At 37.0% G+C, this 23,706-nt stretch overlaps 1 long non-coding RNA gene across 1 annotated transcript; it reads right to left on the bottom strand.

Moving 5' to 3' along the window:
* Nucleotides 1–2,452: 2,452 nt before the first annotated feature.
* LOC120428942 (uncharacterized) lies at nucleotides 2,453–3,628 on the bottom strand. The gene is made up of 3 exons (XR_005607178.2): nucleotides 3,364–3,628; nucleotides 3,107–3,309; nucleotides 2,453–2,577 (listed from the first exon to the last, which is right to left on the bottom strand). It is a non-coding gene; the product is annotated as an uncharacterized LOC120428942 (long non-coding RNA).
* Between the last annotated feature and the right edge of the window lie 20,078 nt (nucleotides 3,629–23,706).

The raw sequence follows: 23,706 nt of genomic DNA, 5'->3' as shown, positions 1-23,706 counted from the left end.
AACGGAAATGATCAATATGCAATCGCCAAATCTACTCACCTGATGATTCCATGTTGTTCTTAGTGATATTCTTCACCACATCGAATGCATTTGTCATTGATGAACGGCCTGTGCTTGAAGTTCTTGAAGATTCTAAAAAATAACAAGATTGAAAAATAAGTGTTATTATAATGAAACTGGATTGAAATTCACCAAAATTCAATAATCTGTCGATTAACTCGTTTTTCAAAGTATTTGGTTATCCCAACTTAGAGAAATTTCAACGTTTTTTAAAAAAAATCTTAGTGGGTATATATATCTCGTTGAAGTTAAATATATCTCGTTAAAGTTAAAAAAAATCCCATAGTTTCAGAGGAATTTAATGAAACCTTTCAATACCAAAATAATACCAAAATGTGGCATCCTGACTTAGAATTTTTTTCACAATTTCAAGTCATTTTTTTAGGGGGTATACCAAAAATGTTTAAAATCAAGTTTGAAATTTCCGGTTTTTTATAAAAGCATTCGCTTTGAGACATCATTTTAGCGCAAAATTAATTATTTTGTCAAAATTGGTCAAAATTTTCCCATAGTTTCAGAGGTATTTGATAAAATACTGTAATACCAAAAGAATACCAAAATGTGGTGTTCAACCATTGACAAATTCTGCAATTTTGCAATATCAAAACAATACCTTAAATTGGTATGATACCACATTTTGCTCTTGCATAATCCTTAAGATAAATTTGAAAGGGTCCAGGAATACAAAAAATTGGTATTGATACCAAAGAAAGGTATTATTACGCATTTCCCTTGTTATTTACCCATGCTCGGGAACTCAACCCACTTCAAAGACTCATATCTGCGGTAAACTTTACGCTGTAGGCCTGGCCGCTTTAACGCTTGTGATGTTTCAATGCATTCTAATGCAGTGGCGCACTATAAATGCTAATAAATGGATAGCTGGAGTTGGAGTCGCAAAATCTATAGAAGCCGTTGTCGGAGTAGCTATTTTTTTTTAAATAGTATTCGGAGTAGCTTCAAAAAGCTTAAAGATGATGAAAATATTCCAGGTCGCCAGGTCCAAACGTGTTAATTTCATAACATTCAAGCTTCCCGTGGAAGTTACGATCAGAGCAGAATTCTTGAATGACTTTCGGGGAAAAACTAGAACCGCGTGTATGTGTGTATCTGTGTGCCTATTGATGGTCTGGCTTTCAGATTAGATCAACTTTTAGTGAGTGCCACTACCCGAGGCCTGTGCCAGATTACCACTGCCGACTGGGAGGAAGCAGAAAACACAATTAGTCACACGCTATTTCCCATTCGTCTTGTCTTTCTCCTCGCGTTAGTCACAGGCCTCGGAACCGAAAGTATTAACCAAGGTGATGAAGACAAATAAGAAGAAGGACAGACCCCCTGTCATCAAAGTCACCAGCAGATTGATGATCCAATATAATAGACATTGGGCGTCCGTCCGTTTGCTGCTGCTGCCGATGGGTTAGCTCAAATTTCACCTTCCAAACGAACGAGGAACGAAGGCAGGGGACGACGGACACGTACATCCTTCCTGGATTTGTCGTGCTTCTTGACTTCTTTTGCCCTGAATCGATTCCTTGCGTTGCTTTTGTCCTTCTTTTGCTTGGGTGGATAAAATGTTGCCACCAGGCAGCGTGTGTCAGCTGAGCCAGTCTTGCGGGGTGAGTTTCTTTGGAAAGTTGGTTTGATTTTTTTTCTTCGATCAGGATTACTCAGCTTCTGCGAAAAAGGATGACTAGGCTATAGTTCCACTTTTTTTTCAAGCGGCTCCCAAAGTGTCATTGTCATATTTTTCGAAGGAAGGATGAGCTGTACGTGTGATTCGCGATATTGTGTAAGTCAACCTTTGAAAAATTTAGATAATTATGGGAAGGTAAAATTCTTCATCTCGTGAATCATGAAAATAAGCTCAAATTGCAATTAGCCATCCATATACAGTCATTGCAGGTTGCTGGAACTCTCCAGAGTATCGTTGCAAATGCTCACAGCTGATGAAGATAGCTTATCAAGCGCACGTGAGGCAATGTGCCACGGGTGTATAAACCTAAAAAACTGCCAGTACCTACACAGAAAAAAATATTTCTGTAAATTTACATTATTTATCATGTACCAAAAGGTATCATGATAAATGATGTATATTTACATTAACTACATTGGAAATTTACATGACTTTCATTGTAAACGTACTGATTGAAAATCTTTTGAAATCGTGTAAATTTCCAATGAATCTAATGTAAATTTACACAAATGAAAATTTTTTTTTTGCTCCGTAGAATCTAAAATCTGAAGCAGTTTCATGATTTTAGATTCAACGGAGCAATTCTGTTTTGTTGTGCTTAATATTTCCTCAATAGTTGTGAGGCAAATTGAAAAGAGGTGATTTTAACACTAAGAAATAAACTCACGACAGTAAAATCACTTCATGCATATTGATGATACCTTAGTTGTCATCCATCGGAATAGCTGCTTGTTGTCAGCTGGTCCTCTTGCAGTCATAGTCTACTTCCACAAAGCTGGATCAAGTTTCCATAGCAGTTCACTAGAGTGGTGGCAAAGGTCCTAAAATAAAGTAAAATCAATTGAAAACTTCATTCTTTGTTTAACGCACTTTAGTTCTGTTTGATCAATTATAATGGCATTGAAGCACTAAACATGTAAGGACAATGGAGAAAAGAAATGTAAATCAGCTTACAAAATTGGTTCAATTAGTGTACTTGTTCAAAATGATAAAACATATTTTAAAAAAAATACTCTAGAAATAATCATGTTGCCGTTAGAAGGTAATGTTTCTAAAAACAAAATCATTACTTAAATCAAGTTTAGATAACTTATAAGCAATGGAGTTCTAAAGCTTCCTTTTTGCCATAAGTCATTTTATCTCACATTTTTGCCTGTAAGTTTTTTTTTCAAATTTTAGACCATACTCATTAAAAGGACAATCTATGCACTTTTCAAGAACGCATCCCAGCAAAAAGAAAGTGAGCCAACCTGGCCGGTTGTTAACGTTGATATGACTGTTTTTCTCACAGGGTTTGTTTTTTTTTTAAAGATAGTTAAACATATAAAAATGTGAACAAAATACACTCACCCGTCTTAACAGGTTGGTTGGTAGACGTTCCACTGTTGGGCTATTCCACTGCGGAAATAATTGGCGAGTGCGGCAGAGGTTTGTATCTCACGATGCGCCGGACGTTGGTCGCCTTCGTTTCCAAGCCAACGATGTTCCGAGTGCTGATCCGACTGAAGATTTGCCACTTTCCCACTTAGCCACACGTGTGGAATTTCAAAGGCCTAAAAAAGAAGACCATTGTTAGAACTTTTCATTAATCGCAATTCATGCCTTACCTTTGAACCACATTTCCTCACTCGGATTTATGACGTTCGCAGAGAGACAGTTCCGAAGCTGGATGGTTTCCGGCTGGAACATGTCGGGGAACCGGTGCCGGTTGAAAAGCGAAGCGAATCTAGTGATCAGAAAAGCACAGTTATGACAACCTAGAGAATCCAGATTGAATATCAAGCAGCTTGAGAGGTTTGCAAAATAGAGTCGGCGCAGATCTCTATTCTCGTTCCACGGCACTAAGAATAAAATAATTCACACGCGAACCGACGAGACGACGAAATTATTACAAAAATATAAACAAACAGTTTGACGTTTCTCACCTTTTTGATCCGCGATGTTTTTCACTTGCTGTGACGATTCGCGGTGTTGTTCACTTGCTAAAATGAGAGTTTTTGTATTCAGGTTAGGTTGTCAACGCTCTATGCGCCATGGGTTTCCTACGTATATAGGACCATTTGGAAAAGTAAGCGAGAATTGAAACTTCCCAGTCAACTCATTCGAAATTTTAAAACGGAATTCGATTCGAATCGTTTACAAATTCCGTTTTAAACGATTCGAATTGAATTCCGTTACTGAATTCCGATTGAGTTGACTGGGTTAAGCTTGAATCGATCGAAGTGTCAAGTTACAAAACAAAATTTGTTCGCCAATTCATCAACTGAAATTGAAATTTCAGCAATTATTTTCACAAAAAAATCTCTTAGAACGGATAAAGTTGAAGAAAAGTAATGAAAGGAGGTATTAGTAAGTAGAAGGCTGACGAACGCTAAATGGTCCCATTCACGCCAAACTTGCCAGCACGGGATTCCATCCAGATAACCGGTTATCACTAAAGAAAATTTTATTTTGCCGAATCGTCCCAGCTAGAATTGTCAACTGGCCAAGAAGTGTTGCTGCGCTGGGGGAATCTCTTTTGGAGGACAACAAATGCTGCTTTTTACAACGCAAAACGCATTCCCAGTCCCAACCTGCTGCGGGAAGACGGGCCAAGAATAAAGACGAATGTTTCCAAACGCAGCCTGGTTCCTGACCAGCACGATAGTGACGACTCCCTTTACGGTAAGAAAAAGCTCATTCTTGAAACAAAATATTTCTGTATAAGTTCGAAAACTTACCAACTTTTGATTGGGCTCACTAAATCAGGGAAATGTAAACCTGGGGCTCTGCAATTTCCTGATCTCGTGTCCAGGAATCGGGCAGTTGCGCGAAGACATTTGTTGATATTGTGTTTAACGCAAATTCCGAAGTTGAAAGCCGTTTGACGTTTTCGTTAGACGCTGAAAATTATAGCTAGCGATTAACCGGTTGCTGCAACAAACGTTTCAGGAAACCATTTTAAAACGACCGGCTCCAAACAACAACACTTATGAACTGTTTTGTTTGGATTAGCTGTCACTCAAAATACAGCAGCTGCAATGGAAATTTACATCTAGTTTGAATTTACATCGCAACAATTTTACATTGAATTCAATATTTACATGTTTCAAAGTGATGGATAATTGCAAAATCAGTTTCATTTACATGAGATTTATCAATTACATGCAAACAGTTTTTACATTATCGATGTTTACATCTGATTCAGCATTTTACATACGATTTCAAATTTACATTTTCCAAGTTTACATTTGAAACATAGTTTACATGTCACGGAAATTTACATATTTTTTTCTGTGTACGTCCGATATGCTCCGAGCTTTTTCGTCATGTTGTGACCCTCCACGGTACAATCGCTCATCCGCGCACGTCAAGCAGAGGAATAATAACTTCACTGCTCTGCTTATATCTTTACCGGCTTATCTTGCTGGGGGGAATCTCCCGTTGTCGTCACTGTCACCGCTGACGACTACTGGTGCTTCTGGCCGGATGAGCCGGGAGGACATAATGTCACTAACCCACAAACAACACACGCACCGGCCGGTGTCATCAGCAAGGTGAGGTCTGCGAGGCAGATTTGCGGTTATGTTTAGCATAGTGTAGCACAGTTGTTAACAGCAAAGTCCCGTCTAACCACACACACCACACACGACCCAGGTCCACGTTCTCACGAGCGATCCGGAACGTCCTCCGTCGTGTGTGGGCTGCCAAGGCGTTTTCGATGTGGATGTCGCACCGTCATTTATCTGAGGTCGAGATCTACACCTACTTTATGGTGTCTACCACAAGATCTTCGTTTGTTGGTTGTGAAGTACTTGATTTATTTCCATGTTTTAAATGCAAAAGTAAATGTTAAATTCTGCATGGTAAAAAAAATCCTAATGCTTTCCATTTCCACCCCAACATCAAAACCGCATAACCAAAGCGCCCATAACGCAAATGAAATTACGACTAGTCATAAGATATTTATCCAAATCCTGCCAAACTGCACACCACAACCACCGAACCAGCAATTTTCATTTCCTGCTTAATTCCGCGTAAAATTGTCATAAAACGCACGTCCCTCGTAACTTCTCCTCCAAGACCTGGCCGAGCAACTGCAGCGGATTCTCCGCATCAGCGGTCTTTAATCCGCGTGATGTGTGTACGTTTACGAACACTTTTCGTTTTGTACTCCATCAACACTTTTACTTTATGGGCCAAGCGAAAAGCCCCTTGCTTGCCTCCGCGCAACCTCGTGCACGCGCCCTGGGGTTTTCCCAATTTCCCGCCAAACACACATTTCTGTTGACTTTAGTGGTGGCTGTGATGATTGGGTGGGGAAAGGTTGGGGTTGGCAGGGGGTTGATGTTACATCTTTCCTGAATTTTATACGTATATCGTTCTGGTTCGACGTAGCGTGCTCGAATTGCGACTAAAGTATATGTGTGCATAGATATATATTTAGTATCGTATATTAAGGGGTAGTCTAGTACTATAAAGTTGTATAATTTATGCGCGCATCGTATCTCTTAATCGCAACGGATAGCACGTTTGCAAAGAAGAGACTCTACGGCTTTCAGCTATCCGAACACACGATATGGTAGGTAGAGGAACCGTGCCCTCAACGGTTTTCGGAGGACACATCCGTCGACCGTGTGTTTATCACAAGCTAATTTAACCTCACGGAAACTACGCCAACGGAAGCACCCCAACATCATTTAGGGGGTTTAGCCGTAATTTTGCATTCAATATCATTTAACTAACCTAATTTGTGAAGGTAAATTGGCACTAAAATTTCGCGCGACACTCAGAACCGGCAATCGTTAACCACATCGAGTCTGATCCTGAACCAGGAAAAGTCACCCCACCCGATGACGGCGTTTCGCGTGGGAAATTCCGTCAGCATTGGAATATCCGAAACCCACCGTCGAGGCCGGACCAACCGGCAAACATGTCCGCAGTTGGTGTTGTTTGGAAGGGGGTTTGCGAGCACATTTGGGTGGTGTCACTATAACATATGAGTTTATAGATATGAGTTCGCGCCGTCCGGACGACCATCACGATCACCGGTCGATGATATAGCTGTGACACGAATGTCTGTGAATAAAATGTGTTTGATTAGGGTAAATATTCGTGAGTGGGATACTGTTGAAAAGTTTTTTTGATATTGCGGGTGTGTTCATGAAGTTAAAATATTTAAATAGTCTTCTTTAAAAACAAAAAATCTAATTCAATTTTATTTTTTTACAGTGTTAAAGGTTGTCTTTTTCTTCTACACTATTTACAGACCCAATCCTGAAACAATACGATTGTCAGTTTAGTCCAACTATGTATTATATAATTTTGAAAACAGAATTTTGAAGACCAAATCAAAAATTACATGAAAAATCAAAAGTCTGTAACTTTTGAAGGATTTTTTTGATCGATTTGGTGTCTTCGGCAAAGTTTTAGGTATGAATAAGGACTAAACTGAAAAAAAATGATACAAGATTTTTAATTTCACTTGTTGTCACTAAAACTTGATTTAAAAAAAAAACACTATTTTTACATTTTTTATTTTCTGATATGTTTTAGGGGACATAAAATGCCAACTTTTCAGAAATTTACAGAACGGGCAAAAAAATCTTTGACCGAGTTATGATTTTTTGAATCAAAACTGGTATTTTTTTATATATATTTAAAGGTCGCAAAAATTTTTCAACTTCATTTCTGGATGTAAAATCAAATTTGCAATAAAAAAAGTACTCTAGTGAAATTTTGATAAAGTGCACCGTTTTCAAGTTATAGCTTTTTTTAGGTAACTTTTTTGAAAATAGTCGCAGTTTTTTATTTTAAATTAAGTGCCCATGTTTGCCCACCTTTGAAAAAAATATTTTTTTAAAGTTGAGAAAATTTTCTATATTTCTCTTTATTGAACTTTGTCGATACGACCCTTAGTTGCTGAGATATTGCTATGCAAAGGTTTAAAACAGGAAAATTCATGTTTTCTAAGTCTCACTCAAACAACCCACCATTTTCTAATTTCGATATCTCAGCAATTAATGGTCTGATTTTCAATGTTAAAATATTAAACATTAGTAAATTTCGATCTTTTCGAAAACGATATTTTTAAAAAATTTAAATTATAACTAACATTTCAAATGGGCCAAACATTCCTTTTGAAATTTTAGTCTTGATTTAAATTTTTTGAAAATATTTTTATATTCGTTGCAAGGCCAATCTAACATAAGATCGAATCCACATTGATTGTAAAAAAAAAAAGAAATGATCTGTTAAAAATTGTCGAGAAAAATATTTTTGGTGTTGGACATAATTAAAAATTCCTAGTTAAAATAAAATTGAGTTATGCTGGAGATTGAGTTAGCATTTTTTCTATTTTTATAATATGTGAAGCACATTTGAAAATGGCGCAAAATTAATTTGACAACTGGAACTCTTTTTGCAAATTCCGAGACAAAAGGTATTTTTTTCAAAAATCTCGAAAATTGAAACAATAACTGGCCCACAACTACTTTTGAACGCTAGCTACCTGTTATTTTGGAATTTGCAAAAATGTTTCAGCTGTAAAATTGCTTATGCCTTGGCTTATTTTCAAGAGTTCCATTCCCCCTTCACCATTTTAATTATTTTGGTATCAATGCTTAAATATCAAAATTTTATTTATTATTAATAACAAGAGACAACTTAAGGTTGTCCAAATTTAGTGAGCACAGCAATTTTTCAGTTCTTTTTGGGGTCCTAAACAACTCCCCAAAGTTTGGGCAAGATTGGTTAAGCTTTCACTTTGCGCAAAGCAATTTAATTTTGTATGGGAATTCATATGGGGAAAACCATTTTAATTGATTTTGATATTTATAAAATTCACGTTTCACGCTACATTAAAACCGGACTCGTATTCGGTTGCTCACCAACGACACCAACGACGCCCGCCAGGTAAGTTTGTAGATCTTGATTCAAAGGGGCAGGAATGTTAGAATGCACAGGTTGCTACTAGGGCAGCTGCTTTACGCTGTGCTCACACCCCACAGGAACCTGAAAAGTTGTTAGTAAGAAAAGTAAATTTTTCCCATGACCAAGGAAGAGTATCGGGGCCGCATTTACAAAGCGGATTCAGTGGCTGTTTCTTAACTTAATGTTAACATGTTAAGGTTATTGTTAACTTTCCATAGGTCGATAAGGTGGGGTGCGCTAGGTTGCTTAAGATGATACCATTTCATTAATACCCGAAATTTTCAATTTTATTTAATTTTGTTGATTGGAGCATATTCAGGGAACCCAAACCTATCATATTTTGATGAAACTGAAGCGTTTACCGACATCAACTTCAAATATGTCGAGTTGTGAAATCAATGTTCTTATTCAGACTGCAGTTCTCAAACGAATTAATTCAAGTTTATCAAAAAATGATTCTGTAAAAATACTATCAAAATATCCAGATAATGCTTTGTGACACACGGAGTTTCGTTATGATCTGAGCTTTGATCAACTCACCAACCGTTATTCCCTCTCGGAAGTGTGTAAAGGTTAGGTATTCCCAATTGAATACTCTATGTGAAAAACCGCTGCTGCTGCCACCACTCCATCTATAAAAACGAACCGTACTCATAAAATACACAACATTTTTCGTTATTACTTTTTCGCTAGACCGCGGCCCAACCCACCCCGGGTTCGGGACGACTTCAAAAGACCGGGTGGTCCTTTCCTGAGAGGGAGGGTGATGGTGGGGACGGAAAAGTGACTTTGCAGACCGCAGCCATAAAAAATAGTCTGCGTGCGTGAGTGGGACATTTAATTAGACATAAAATTCCCAGGCGGAGGAATGTGTCGTTTTGGCGGGACGGACACGATGGCAGCGTTGCGATAAGGACGTAGGACGCAGACACGCGGTGGAATGGTGATGATGCTGTGAAAACAGCATGATGCGTATGGATTCTCTACGACACGAGGCAGGCAGAGTGGTAGAGTGACAAACAGGCCGCGGCATGGGAAAACTTGTGCTGCTTCGCGCGAAGAAGAGTGCCTTCGGGCTGATGATGTTTATTCATACATAATTTACGAAGAAAATGGTTTCGCCTCTTGTTGCGTGTCAGAATTGATGTAATAGCACGTTTTGAACATTTCCTAAGAAAAAAGAAGGAATAAATGGCTAACGAAATAAGTAAACAAGACCAGATCGTTTAAATTCTGTGTCTCAACGAAGATCGCAATATGTGAAACTTTTGAGTGCTACAAAAAGAATAATAAGAAAGGTTAAATCAAACCAAATAAAGGGGTTACATACATGTAAAGCGGCAAAAATGTCAAGGGCTTATTTGAGCACACGCTTAAACTTTCTTTAAATCTTTTTGCAGGACATTAAAGTTTACATTTGCAACTATTAACAAAAACAATTTGAAGACTGTTGGTTGTATCTTTACCGAGATATAGCTAAGTAAGCAATTTCCAAAAACCGGATGCCACGATATTTCAACACTGCTTTGACCAAATCGGCTCAAAATGTTTAAAATCGGCTTTTTTCCAAATGTTTTTGCCTTTCTTACTAAAGAAAGGTATAGGTTTTACTTTAAGGCTGGACGTCATTTTCATCTTCGTAAATATGTCGATTCAGCATGAATTTTAATCGGAAAAATCGTCAAAAAATCACACTGCATCGATTTTTGACGCTCTATCGATTCACCTTGACAGAACTCGTCTATCTCCAACCCTCGAATTTTGAGAAAATAAATTCCGTGGAGTTCGAGTGATGTCCGTGTGTGGTAAAATTTTTGCCAAATTTTGTGTCACGTAATCCTCGGCTCCCCTATTTTCGATTTTGATTGTTAAAAGTGCATTTGAAAGCTGGTGTGCTGAACAAGGGTCATTTTGAGACCGAATTTCGAAATATCCATCTGTTTTCGGATGCGGCCAGACTTTTCAACAAAATACACAGTTTTCAAATGAAAATATGGTCAAAATTTTTCATTTTCATATCTTTTATTTATCTCAAAAATTGCATTTTTCGAGCTCTACAACCTCCCAAATTTTCATCCAGATCCATAATCTGGTTCTGGAGTTAGAGCCGTTTGATTAACCTACCAAAAGAAAAAAAATCCATAAAAAAAGGTAAAAGCCCACCTGGTGACCTTCGCCAACACTTTTTATTTCCGATTTTATCCGAAATTTTTTTCTACATTCATAGTACAGACCATGAGTGAGCATCTGAAACAAATTTGACATCTATCGGCAATCCGGATCAATTTTTAGAGCGATTTACTTTTTGCCTTTCTTACTAAAGAAAGGTATAGGTTTTACTTTAAGGCTGGACGTCATTTTGATCTTCGTAAATATGTCAATTCAGCACGAATTTTAATCGGAAAAATCGTCAAAAAATCACACTGCATCGATATTCGACGCTTCGTCGCCAAGTCGACAAGTTGTCAAGTTGAGCTTCAAACACTGGCGCAAGAATGCTGGCGCATCTATTTTGTGGCTCGACTTATACTCGTTTTGTAGTAGCTTGTCTACCGATGTTTCCTACAACGTGTAAGATATCGTAGCTTTTCGTTTTCTTTTGCCCTATGCGTTTTTGCATAACTGTCCAATGTTTATGCAAACACTTTTGTGACATAGGACATTCATCCGGCTACAATCAATTTGTTTCCCGTGCGCTCCTAAAATCGCCTAAATGTAGACTTCATTTGTCGTAAGTTTATTTAACAGGTTTCATTGGATTCCAATAGGAGCTTTCTAAGCTTTTCATCGTTTATATCGTTTTCAAAGTTTTCAATGCTGGTGACGCCAATGGCTTTCTACTTAAGGTAGTCGCGATTTAGTGTGTAGAAGCTGAATGGCGAGCTTCTCTGCACCGTGCGGCACACGCGGTTCACTTGTAGGGGAAATATACCCATTTTAATTACTCTAAGCCGTTCGACCAATTATCATCACTTTTGCCGTTTTCCGCTATTAAATCAACTTTTTCAAGTGTTTCAACAATGGAGAGTTGTTTGCTCACTTTTATTTGAGCTATTTATTACTTTGGACCAGTCATGAGCAAAGTGCTGATAGGCCGATAATATAAATAGGCAGCAAAAGGGAATAGTTCCCCTACCTCGGTTTTTCTTTACGCCTGCTTTGTTCGGTACGATGGTACGATGAACCAAAATACCAACACACAAAAGGGCTCGACCGAAGCTAGAAAACCAAAACCGCGGTGTGCGTTGTCACTGACGCATGGGAAGTTTGCTATGCTCGCGTTTGTCATAAACTCTTGTTTGATTAAGAATATGTACGATTACAAATATTCTTTTGGTGAAAATTGAGTTTTTTATTTCTTTTCAAAAGCATATCTCTACCAACTCACACGAAATCGGGAAAAGTTGCCCCGACCCCTCTTCGATTTGCGTGAAACTTTGTCCTAAGGGGTAACTTTTGTCCCTGATCATGAATCCGAGGTCTGTTTTTTGATATCTCGTGACGGAGGGACGATACGACCCCTTCCATTTTTGAACATGCGAAAAAAGAGGTGTTTTTCAATAATTTGCAGCCTGAAACGGTGATGAGATAGAAATTTGGTGTCAAAGGGACTTTTATGTAAAATTAGACAATTTGATGGCGTACTCCGAATTCCGAAAAAACGTATTTTTCATCGAAAAAAACACTAAAAAAGTTTTAAAAATTCTCCCATTTTCCGTTACTCGACTGTAAAAGTTTTTGGAACATGTCATTTTATGGGAAATTTAATGTTCTTTTTGAATCTACATTGACCCAGAAGGGTCATTTTTTCATTTAGAACAAAATTTTTGATTTTAAAATTTCGTGTTTTTTCTAACTTTGCAGGGTTATTTTTTAGAGTGTAACAATGTTCTACAAAGTTGTAGAACAGACAATAACAAAAATTATGATATATAGACATAAGGGGTGTGCATATAAACATCATGAGTTATCGCGATTTTACGAAAAAAAGTTTTGAAAAAGTTACTTTTTGCGTTTCTCTTTGATTCGTCGTCCGTGTCTGTCGCGGTTGACCATGAACGGCCATGATCGATGACGACCAACTTTTTCAAAACTTTTTTTTCGTAAAATTGCGATAACTCGTGATGTTTATAAGCAAACCCCTTATGTCTATATATCAATATTTTTGTAATTGTCTGCTCTACAACTTTGTAGAACATTGTTACACTCTAAAAAATAACCCTGCAAAGTTAGAAAAAACACGAAATTTTAAAATCAAAAATTTTGTTCTAAATGAAAAAATGACCCTTCTGGGTCAATGTAGATTCGAAAAGTACATTAAATTCCCATAAAATGACATGTTCCAAAAATTTTTACAGTCAAGTAACGGAAAATGGGAGAATTTTTAAAACTTTTTTAGTGTTTTTTTCGATGAAAAATACGTTTTTTCGGAATTCTGAGAACGCCATCAAATCGGGCGTCTAATTTTACATAAAAGTCCCTTTGACACCAAATTTCTATCTCATCACCGTTTCAGGCTGCAAATTATTGAAAAACACCTCTTTTTTCGCATGTTCAAAAATGGAAGGGGTCGTACCGCCCCTCCGTCACGAGATATCAAAAAACGGACCTCGGATTCGTGATCAGGGACAAAAGTTACCCCTTAGGACAAAGTTTCACGCAAATCGAAGAGGGGTCGGGGCAACTGCTGTGTGAGTTGGCGGAGAATTACCCATATCATTTATAATACCTACTTTGCTTTCATCATTAGACTTTCTTTTTTCTGACGTTATAAATAAACAAAGTCGTTGTTATGAATTTAAAGAAGAAGTTCTACTATTGTTATATTCTTTAGTAAGAAAGGCTCTATCTCACCCCAGGTGGGATTAAATCGGGTTTTTTTTAATATCAAAATATTTCGTCAGTTTTTAAACTTTAAGTTTTTTTTTTGCAAACAGAATTAAAAAAACCGGGATTCATCATGCAAACGAAAAATGACTTGAGAGTCTTCACTTCAATCTCGAGATATGGTGGCAATGTAACGCTCCACTCTTACACTCCAAAAAATAAATCTGTATACAAAAAACACTACATTTTAAAATGAAAGATTGTGTTAAAAAATTGAAAATGATCCTTTGTGGTTATCGCAGATTTGAAAAATGCTCTATATTTTCTATAAAATGACATGTTCCACTTTTTTTTTTTAAATGAAAATGGCAGCGGTTTTGAAACCATTTTTTTCGGTAAAAAATTTCGAAAAATTGTATCCAAATTTACAAAAATGTCCCTTTGATATCAAAATTCCAAATCATCTCCATTCCAGTTTGCAATGATTGAAAAACGCGTATTTTTTCAAATGTTCAAAACTAAAAGGGGTCGTACCGCCCCTCCGTCAAAAGATTTTGAAAAATGGACCTCGGATTCCTGACCAGGGACTTAAATTACTCCTAGGGCAAAAAATTCATGCAAATCTATTTCGTTTTGTGTGCAAACCCATAAATTTCGTAAAACTTTTTATTTAAAAAAAAAATGGTTCCTAAGCTTGGGTGTCCAGAATATGGGACTTTTTCGCTCGGACATCGCTCCACAAGCTGAATATTATTCCTTGAGCTATTTTAGGACTCTGGGCCAAATATGAGCAAATTCGGTCAACATTTACCCATTGATACTCAAAAATGAAGTTTGTATGGGAAAAATCGAAATAAATGTATGGAAAACCCAATTTTCCTACGGTTTGGTCTGCACGATGCGCTACTTACATCCAAATATTCCCAAAAGTGAGATTCTCATTGGAAATTTAATGCTCTACAACTTTATAGAGCACACCAAAGCTGTATATCTCGATCCTGAAAAATTATTAGCGATTTAAAAAAGTCATATTTGTATGGAAAACATTTTTTTCACCAACATTAGGCTCGGGTATCAATGGGTTAATCTCAACCAATTTCGCTCAAAATTTGCACAGATGCTTAAAAATACTCAAAAACCCGTTTTCCGCTTGTGGAGCAGGGGGATATTTTTTCTGGGCACCCTAGTCCTAAGCCCTATGAAAATTTTGATGCAGACACGACTAAAAACCATTTCTGATCACTTTTTTTTATTTTAATGCAAAAAAATAAATCGACATGACAACATTTTACGATGGATCAACTATGGTCCCATTGCTTTATGTCAAAAGGGCTGCCAAGCAAAATTTTAAAAAATGAATTAAAAATCAATTTTTAATCCATTGCATTGAGTCATTGTAAAATCGTTGTGAACAAGAATCTGACTAATTTTAGTTTATTGAGGAACCAATTAGGCTAAAAATTTGAAATTATTTTTTTGACTCAACCAGAGCCGATGGACATGTATTTTAATAAAATTTGTAGTAGCCAATTGTTAGTTTTTGAAATTTTGTTGATGTTTTTTATTTCTTCCAATTTAATTTGTACAAGCTCAAGTTGATTAACACCTCTTTTATAGATTTTTTTAGAATAAAAATGACAGGAGCCAAGATGCATTGTACACACGTTTGTATTGAGAACTATGAACTAAACATTCTACACTGCATTATTCTCCACAATTTTTTTAAAAGAGTTTATGGCTAACTATTGTTGAATGTTTCTTTTGAAAAAAAATCACAACTTTTACAAAATGTACTTTTAGTTAGTCAAAACATTTTCAGATAAGCTCACCACCGCCTCTAGCGACCAAAGCAATTTCCCAGCTGCAACAAACCGTCCCTAATGAGGCAATTATTGTGTACCGCTAGCGCGTCTCAACAAATTAAAATGAAACAAAAATATAACCGGGGGGAATAATCACAAAATCACACATAATGCCCTGTCGTTGTTGTGTGTTTTTTGCTGCATTCCGAACTCTGTGACTGTGGCAAAACGCTCTCCGAGTCGGTTCCGAGACTTTTTGTGAATAATCCGATTAAGTAAAACAACAAACCGTAAACTGATATTTGCTTAAAAGTTGTCTACCTTCTGCTGCTGAGGCGTATGTTTACGCTGCTGAAGCGTACTTGAACGACTCCGACTCGTTGCGCAGACTTTACGGAGAACGTCGAGCTCCAAGATAAAGAAGACTAATTTAGCATGCATGGAATAAAATTGGATATGGAAATGTTCTGCTGCTCGGCCGGCTTTTTCGGTACATTAGCATGGAGGAGAGCGCTGCTGCTGGAACAACAAACCAACCTCAGAGAAGCTGAATGGCACGCGGGCACAATCTTGGAAAAGTGATCAATTATAAAATTTCCAGTTTTGCCAGTCTCGTTGCTCTGACAATCTCAGCCAGCCCGTGGTTTGGAAGCATTTCCAATCGGAGGAAATTAATCACCACGGCAGCAAGGCACGGTGTGGTGACGAGGCAGCAAGAGGAACTAGAGCAGACACCCCACGATGAACGACTGGGGAAGCGAGCCAGAAGTGGAAAACGTTTAGTCATTCATTCCATCAGCTTCAGCACAGAAAAAAAGGCAGAAGCATCATGAAACTGTGATCGAACTGAATTACAAATGGGAGAGGAATGCCAGGGAGAAAAAGTGGTGGACGAATTATTTACGAGAAGACAAAAGAGGAATTTTCTGAAGAAAAACGAGCTTGGCTAACGATGGCATGAATTGGAGGAAATGGTTGAGTTTCAGGTTGATGAGGAAGATACACGGAACAAAAAGTGTTTTTGAGAAGGAATTTTCTAAGAAAATTTCATGGCAAAAATATACGTTCCATTCAATTCAAAACGAAGTATTAAGTATAGTTTCAGACTAAAACGTCCTCTTTGAGTATCAGTGAGAAACTCATTCACAGCAGTCTAACTCTACAAAAGCCCTTTCGAAGAATTGAAAAATTTGCTTTTAAAAACTTTGATTCCCTTTGCTTGCTTCTTTCAAAGCAAATTTCAATGTGTAGCATATTCAATAATGAATGGTGCCCAGAAGAAAGCACGAAACGCTTCTGCTGCTGGGGATGAAAAAACTTTTCTCTCTCCAGGTCTTCCCACAAACTACTGGATTCGTTCGTTAAACAGAGTTTTAACATTGCCAGTCTTTGCTGGCGTGGGCAGGAGAAAATTAATAAAAAAATGTTTTATAATATTTTTTCTCAAATCCCTATAAATTAATAAACACTTGAGAAATCCTTATAAAATAAATTGCAATTGCGAATACAAAATCACATCAATTCATCTATTTGATAAAAAAAAATCCTGCTAGAAATCAATAAAACTTTGCTGAATGTTGATTAAGTCTATCTCGTCAATCTAGCTGACTCTTTCTAAAAAAAAGTTGTGTTTGCTGAACCCATGACTTGACTGGCGAGCCAAATATGAGTTTATATAAGCAGGCGGTTGATTTCGAAAAAATAAGAAATAATTTAAACTACCGTCATCTGGGGTGACATTGGGTCTGGGGGTGAGATTGGGTCATACAAAATGTCGAAATTTGTATGACCCAATCTCACCCCCAGACTCAATGTCACCCCAGATGACGGTATTAAAATAAATAATTCTTTTTCAAATCGTAAATCTCCAAAGAAAAAATATAGCACACAAGTTGGAATAAAGATAGGAGATATTTTCCCTATCCACAAGCATTCCATTCAAATTTATTATTCAAGTTCAAATTTTTGTTTTAGCTTTCAAGATCCATACATTTTTAAGATTCATAGATTTTGAAAACCGATTAACCAATGAAAAATTTATTTTTTACGATAAAAAACTTGTTGCGAGACTGTGCATTGAAATTTTACCAAAATCCAATATATGTTTCAACTGGCTCTATAATAATAAAAATTATTATCAACGCAGGAAAATGCACGTCTATTTTAGTATTTTTTTTTAAATAAAAATGTTGTTTTGCCCTCTTGTTTCTCGAGCCAATATTATACTCTGAAAATTATTTGCTCCGAATTGAATTTAAACCTAAAACTATTAAAATGTATATCGTCCTGCATTTATAATCCTGTTCTTAAAATTAACTTTTTATGAAAACGTCGTAGATCCAGAATCGAAATCTGAACAAATGTATGTGCGTATGTATGTGTGTACGTATGTGTGTGTGTATGTGCGTGTGGATTTTCATGGAAGTCATTATAAAAAACTTTTCCAATGAAACATAAAGTTTTAAGATCCAGCAACCCTGTTTCATGTTATGACAACTTAAGTGATATTTTTATCATTTTTATTCCGGAACTAAAGAAATAAATGAAATTTGTTTCTTAACCCATCATATCGACATTGTTGGTAAAGAGTGAGAAAGACATCAACGACATCCCACATAGGTGGATTGAGCTAGTTTTTAGTTAATTCTTATTCAAAATTAAAATTCTTCAATTTATCTTCTGTTACGTCTATAAAAGCTAATATCCCAAGTAACATTTTTTTTCAGGAGTTCTACAAGAGCTCTTCAAGATAGCTACAGCATAGCAGTTTGGACTGCGGTAGGATAAAACTCTCTTCAAGTACTCTTCCAAACTCCTGAAGAAGTTTTGAAGTGAATTTTATCCTACCGCGGTCCAAACTGCTATGCTGTATCTATCTTGAAGAGCTCTTGTAGAACTTCTGGAAAAAATGTTACTTGGAATGGGATTTGGGCTGCTATGTAGTTCATGTTTTTAAAAAAGTTTCAAAAATGTTTTAGAACTTTTTGTCAAGAAAAGATGAAGATGATTTTCATTACAATGTCAGTAAAGCACTATTCATTATGTAATAGTGCATAAGTTCAATTTTGAAAGATAGACTGTCAAAAAGTAACAATAACCTTAGTCTATTTTTCTATATTATTTCATAAATGTGACAAAAAGAAATAACCTAAATACATTGGTGTTTTTACTGATTTGCATTCAAACCAGACAATGTTGTCGAATAAAACCAATTAGTCATCGACCATGTAGATCTTTTCTTCAATAGAGCATTGTTTTCAGTTAAAGTCTTGTTTATCAGTTAATCATTATTGTTCCGTCAGACAATTAGTCAAACAGATGCAGCTTTGCAATACTTTGTTAGATTCTGGAATGATTCACATATGACATATGTGTCATATGACATGACATGATTCATTCAACATTAATTGTTTGGAATCAATGCTAACTTTTTTTTGATAGCTGATTATCTCTGGTCAAGTTAGTCATTTTCTAAGAACATTTAAAAATAAACTCAATCAATTTGTTTTAGATGATTCATTTTAACAACATCAGAATTCCGTTAAAACTATATTCTTTTGCTCAAATTATGTTTTTTATGATGCAACATCCCCACCACAAACATTCCATCGCATAACTTATCCAAAAATTCCTCAGAGGCAGCCCGGTAGGAAAGTCAGAGTTACTTTTTTCCTGCCATCCTGGTTATTCCCACGTTCCTTCCTGTTTTTCTTCCGGTCGCAAAGCGCGACGCCACCAGGGTAATTCCATTGCAGTCTGGCAAACTGGAGCCAAGGATGCAGTTCGCCAAATGAGAGAATCGTTGGGGTTTCCTTCCACCGCCGGAAACGACTGCGAATTATGAAGAACGAAAGGAATTATAAATTTTTGCTCGTGGTGGGTGGAAATCTGGAAAATTCCCTCTTTTTCTCTCTGGTTTTTAAACGGAACGGATGATGCCGGCAAACTGTAACGAAATAAGCAACGTTACATAAGTAGCTTAGCTTGCAGGTTTTTTTTCCTGGAAGTGGAAATGTAGCTCTGGAAAATCTTGGAACGATTGAAACTGACACACGGAACGAAACGGGGTTGGAGAGGCAGCAGGGCAAACCGTTGCAATTGGGTTTATCATGATTAATGGTGCCATAACAGCGGAGAGAGTGTCGACTGTTTTTCAATAAATTTAATGTTTTAAATGAAAAATAATGGGTGAATAAAATGACGAGTCCTTTTTTTCTTGTTACTGTGAGTTTCTGTTGGATGATGCAGTTGCTCGGTAAAAGAGTCTTGAAATTAAGTTTTAGTAACAAGTTAGACTAACAAAAAATCATCTCCCACCTAGTTTATTCTGGTCAAATGGCCCTTTCGTACAAAATCGATAGTGATTGCAATTAATTACTTGCACCTTTCCTGAGCGATTCATCTCTTTCTCTTGCTGGTAAAAATAAAGCCATCCTACCTCGAGGCCTGCTGCTACATAGAGGCTTGTTAGCTTTACAACGGAGAATACACGCTGGATGTGCAGCAAATTCGCCGTTTCTCGCTTCCCGGCACGGCCAGGCAGAATAAGAACCATAAATTTGCCACGCAAGGCCATTTATCAGACCTACGGATCAGTAGATTCCATAAATGAAGCAATAAATTCAGCAAAGCGCGCACGCCTCTTGCTCAGAGCCTCCTGGCCCAGGCCCCGGCTTTGGCCAGCTCTCTCCACCACCGTTGGATTTCCCTCTGAGTTAAGCTGAGTTGCAAGGCAAGGCATTTCCAGGGTCGTCGTCGACTTTGGACGGTTCGTGCCCTAGATGTTTGATCGACTGAACTGCTGCTGCTGATGTTGCTGCGGGCCTACAACAATACCATCCGATTTTTGTGGCCTTATCTAGGCCCAGAAAACTGAATTACTCTGATGTTCCGTTGCACCATCACTATCTGTGCCGAGAAGATGAATTAAATGAGGGTTGAACGTTGAATAGGAATTGAATTGGACCAATTCAAGACTTGAATCGGTCTAGGTTATTTGAACAACCAACTTGAATCATTTTCAATTTGCACCAAAGAGTGTTCACAACAAAACAACAACTCCTTTATGATATCCAACCACTGCAACAAGGGTGACAAAAAGAACTCACTCTTTTGCCTTTGAAAAGTACTTTCCATCCTTAAGCTGCTCATTTTTCCATCCAACCACAAAAGTAACATTTGCTCTGTGCTATTTCCCCCCACCCCCACCATCCCCATATCCTCAGAAGAATTCCTTTGCCATCAAACCGGCCATAAAGTTCCGAAACATTTCTCTGCTGCTGCTGCTGCTACCACAGAGTCTCTACAATCGCTCTGGCTCTGGTTGCGGTTTTCTTTGATGTTGGATGGTTCTTTTCAGCAACCCCTCCCTCGGTGCTGCTCCTGGGTTGTCCATTTCACTGCTGCTGCTGGCTGCCAGAAAGAAGTTTTACCCCCGGCTTGGGCTTCATCCATAAAGTACGTCACGCTAAAATCAGCAAAAATTTACCCCCCCGCCCCCCCTTTGTCACGCTTTTCCTATACTTATAACATGTAATGTCACACTTGCTCAGACCCCCCCTCCCCCCCTAGAGCGTGACATACTTTATGGATGACGCCTTGCGGTAGCCGACAACGGCCGACCGGCATATTGTGGAAATTGCTCTTTTCGATGCACAACATCTGACCAATTGCTGAATGACTCTCGGTGAGGCCCCTTTTGTTCGTGATTTTTTCACTCATTTGTTTCAAGTGTATAGGATGAAATATGTTACTTTGGGAATTCAATTTATATTTAGATGGTGCAAAAAAGAAAAAAATATATTTGAGGAAATTTATTGTGGGTAATTCTCTACCAACTCACACGAAATCGTGCCCCGACCCCTCTTCGATTTGCGTGAAACTTTGTCCAAAGGGGTAACTTTTGTCCCTGATCACGAATCCGAGTTCCGTTTTTTGATATCTCGTGACGGAGGGGCGTAACGACCCCTTCCATTTTTGAACATGCAAAAAAGAGGTGTTTTTCAATAATTTGCAGCCTGAAACGATGATGAGATAGAAATTTGATGTCAAAGGGACTTTTATGTAAAATTAGACGCCCGATTTGATGGCGTACTCAGAATTCCGAAAAAACGTATTTTTCATCGAAAAAAACACTAAAAAAGTTTTAAAAATTCTCCCATTTTCATTACTCGACTGTAAAAAAATTTGGAACATGTCATTTTATGGGAAATTTAATGTACTTTTCGAATCTACATTGACTTAGAAGGGTCTTTTTTTCATTTAGAACAAAATTTTTCATTTTAAAATTTCGTGTTTTTTCTAACTTTGCAGGGTTATTTTTTAAGAGTATAACAATGTTCTACAAAGTTGTAGAGCAGACAATTAAAAAAATTTTGATATATAAACATAAGGGGTTTGCTTATAAACATCAAGAGTTATCGCGATTTTACGAAAAAAAGTTTTGAAAATTTTACATTTTGCGTTTCTCTTTGTTTCGTCGACCGTGTCTGTCGCGGGTGACCAACTTTTTCAAAACTTTTTTTCGTAAAATCGCGATAACTCGTGATGTTTATAAGCAAACCCCTTATGTCTATATATCAAATTTTTTGTAATTGTCTGCTCTACAACTTTGTAGAACATTGTTATACTCTAAAAAATAACCCTGCAAAGTTAGAAAAAACACGAAATTTTAAAATGAAAATTTTTTGTTCTAAATGAAAAAAATGACCCTTCTGGGTCAATGTAGATTTGAAAAGAACATTAAATTTCCCATAAAATGACATGTTCCAAAATTTTTTACAGTCGAGTAACGGAAAATGGGAGAATTTTTAAAACTTTTTTAGTGTTTTTTTTCGATGAAAAATACGTTTTTTCAGAATTCTGAGTACGCCATCAAATCGGGCGTCTAATTTTACATAAAAGTCCCTTTGACACCAAATTTCTATCTCATCACCGTTTCAGGCTGCAAATTATTGAAAAACACCTCTTTTTTCGCATGTTCAAAAATGGAAGGGGTCGTACCGCCCCTCCGTCACGAGATATCAAAAAACCGACCTCGGATTCGTGATCAGGGACAAAAGTTACCCCTTAGGACAAAGTTTCACGCAAATCGAAGAGGGGTCGGGGCAACTGCTTTGTGAGTTGGCGGAGAATTACCCTTGTATTTTTAACCGTTTGGATATGCAATAAATTTTTATTTGTTTTCTATGATAACATTTCAACATCAAAAAGTGCTCTGGCGTTAGCTCTAAGACACATCAGATCCAAGGATCCTGATTGCTCCAAAAAGCTTCATTCACTCGCGAGTACAAATTCAATGTGACGCAAAACTAGGAATAGAGAGATAAATTTGCAATTTCCTGGGAATTTCCGGGATTTTTTTGTTTTCGTGAAAATTTATTTATGTGTTGAAATTTTTGTAATGAAATATTGGATAGTTTTATATCGAATGCTATTCAATAATTTTGTGGAATGCTTCCTACTTGTTGATAAAGTTTTCTAAATCTGCATGTTCAAATTGAATTCAATGACTTGCTGGGACTCAAAACTATACTGAATTATACTTGTCCATTCTGAATTTTCACTGAATGATTTGTTTTTAGTATACTTTTTTTCATACTTCTGTATCCGGCTTAACCTATCTAACATATGAGAATGTCCCCTACTTTGGTATAGGATTTCTGAGCTGTAACTGAAATTATCTTGCAAAATTTGGACTCCACGTTAGGCTCAGGAATTAGTAGTCGTGTTGTCAATCACAGATATTTCGTTTTTTATGTTTGTAAGTTTAAAATTTAACACTTTCTGACCCAGGCAAATCAAGGCAGTATTTCTTTATTGATTGACTTTATTTTATTTTGCTTTAATATTTATTTGTTTCAAAATTCCCGGCAGTCTCGACCAAATTTCCCGGCAATCAAGAGGCATTTCTGCATCCATTTCAGTGCTGAAAAGTAAAACTTTTCAGCCTTTGTATCGAAATTATTACAATAATGTCAAGTGTTGGTATGAGCACACATTTAAACTTTTTTTTGCAATTATGTTTCCATGGCGTTCAAATATACATTTTTGCAATTCCGTCGTGAAACTACTTACTTTTCCTGTCATTCTTGAACGACGAAATAGCCTACTTTTCTGTACCAAAAATAACAGAATCGAATGGCAACACTTTTCAAAATAAATGCTGAAAAGTTCTACTTTTCAGCAATGAAATGGGTGCTGAAAAGTTGAACTTTTCAGCACTTGTTTCGAAAAGTAGCACTTTTCAACATTTTTTTGATTCAAACGATTTATTGACAAAATTCATAAAAATTTGACATAAAATTTCACTCAATGGGTGTTTTTCGGAATTGCAAAAAATGTTGTATGGAAATCGTTGCAAAACTTGATTTTTTCAGCACTCTTCGTATTTATCCAACTCGGCGAACC

The sequence above is a fragment of the Culex pipiens genome, chromosome 1 (genome assembly GCF_016801865.2).
Source record: "Culex pipiens pallens isolate TS chromosome 1, TS_CPP_V2, whole genome shotgun sequence".
Lineage (NCBI taxonomy): Eukaryota > Metazoa > Arthropoda > Insecta > Diptera > Culicidae > Culex > Culex pipiens.
The sequence above is the reverse complement of the archived record's forward strand: the minus strand, read 5'-3'. Positions and strand labels throughout refer to the sequence as shown.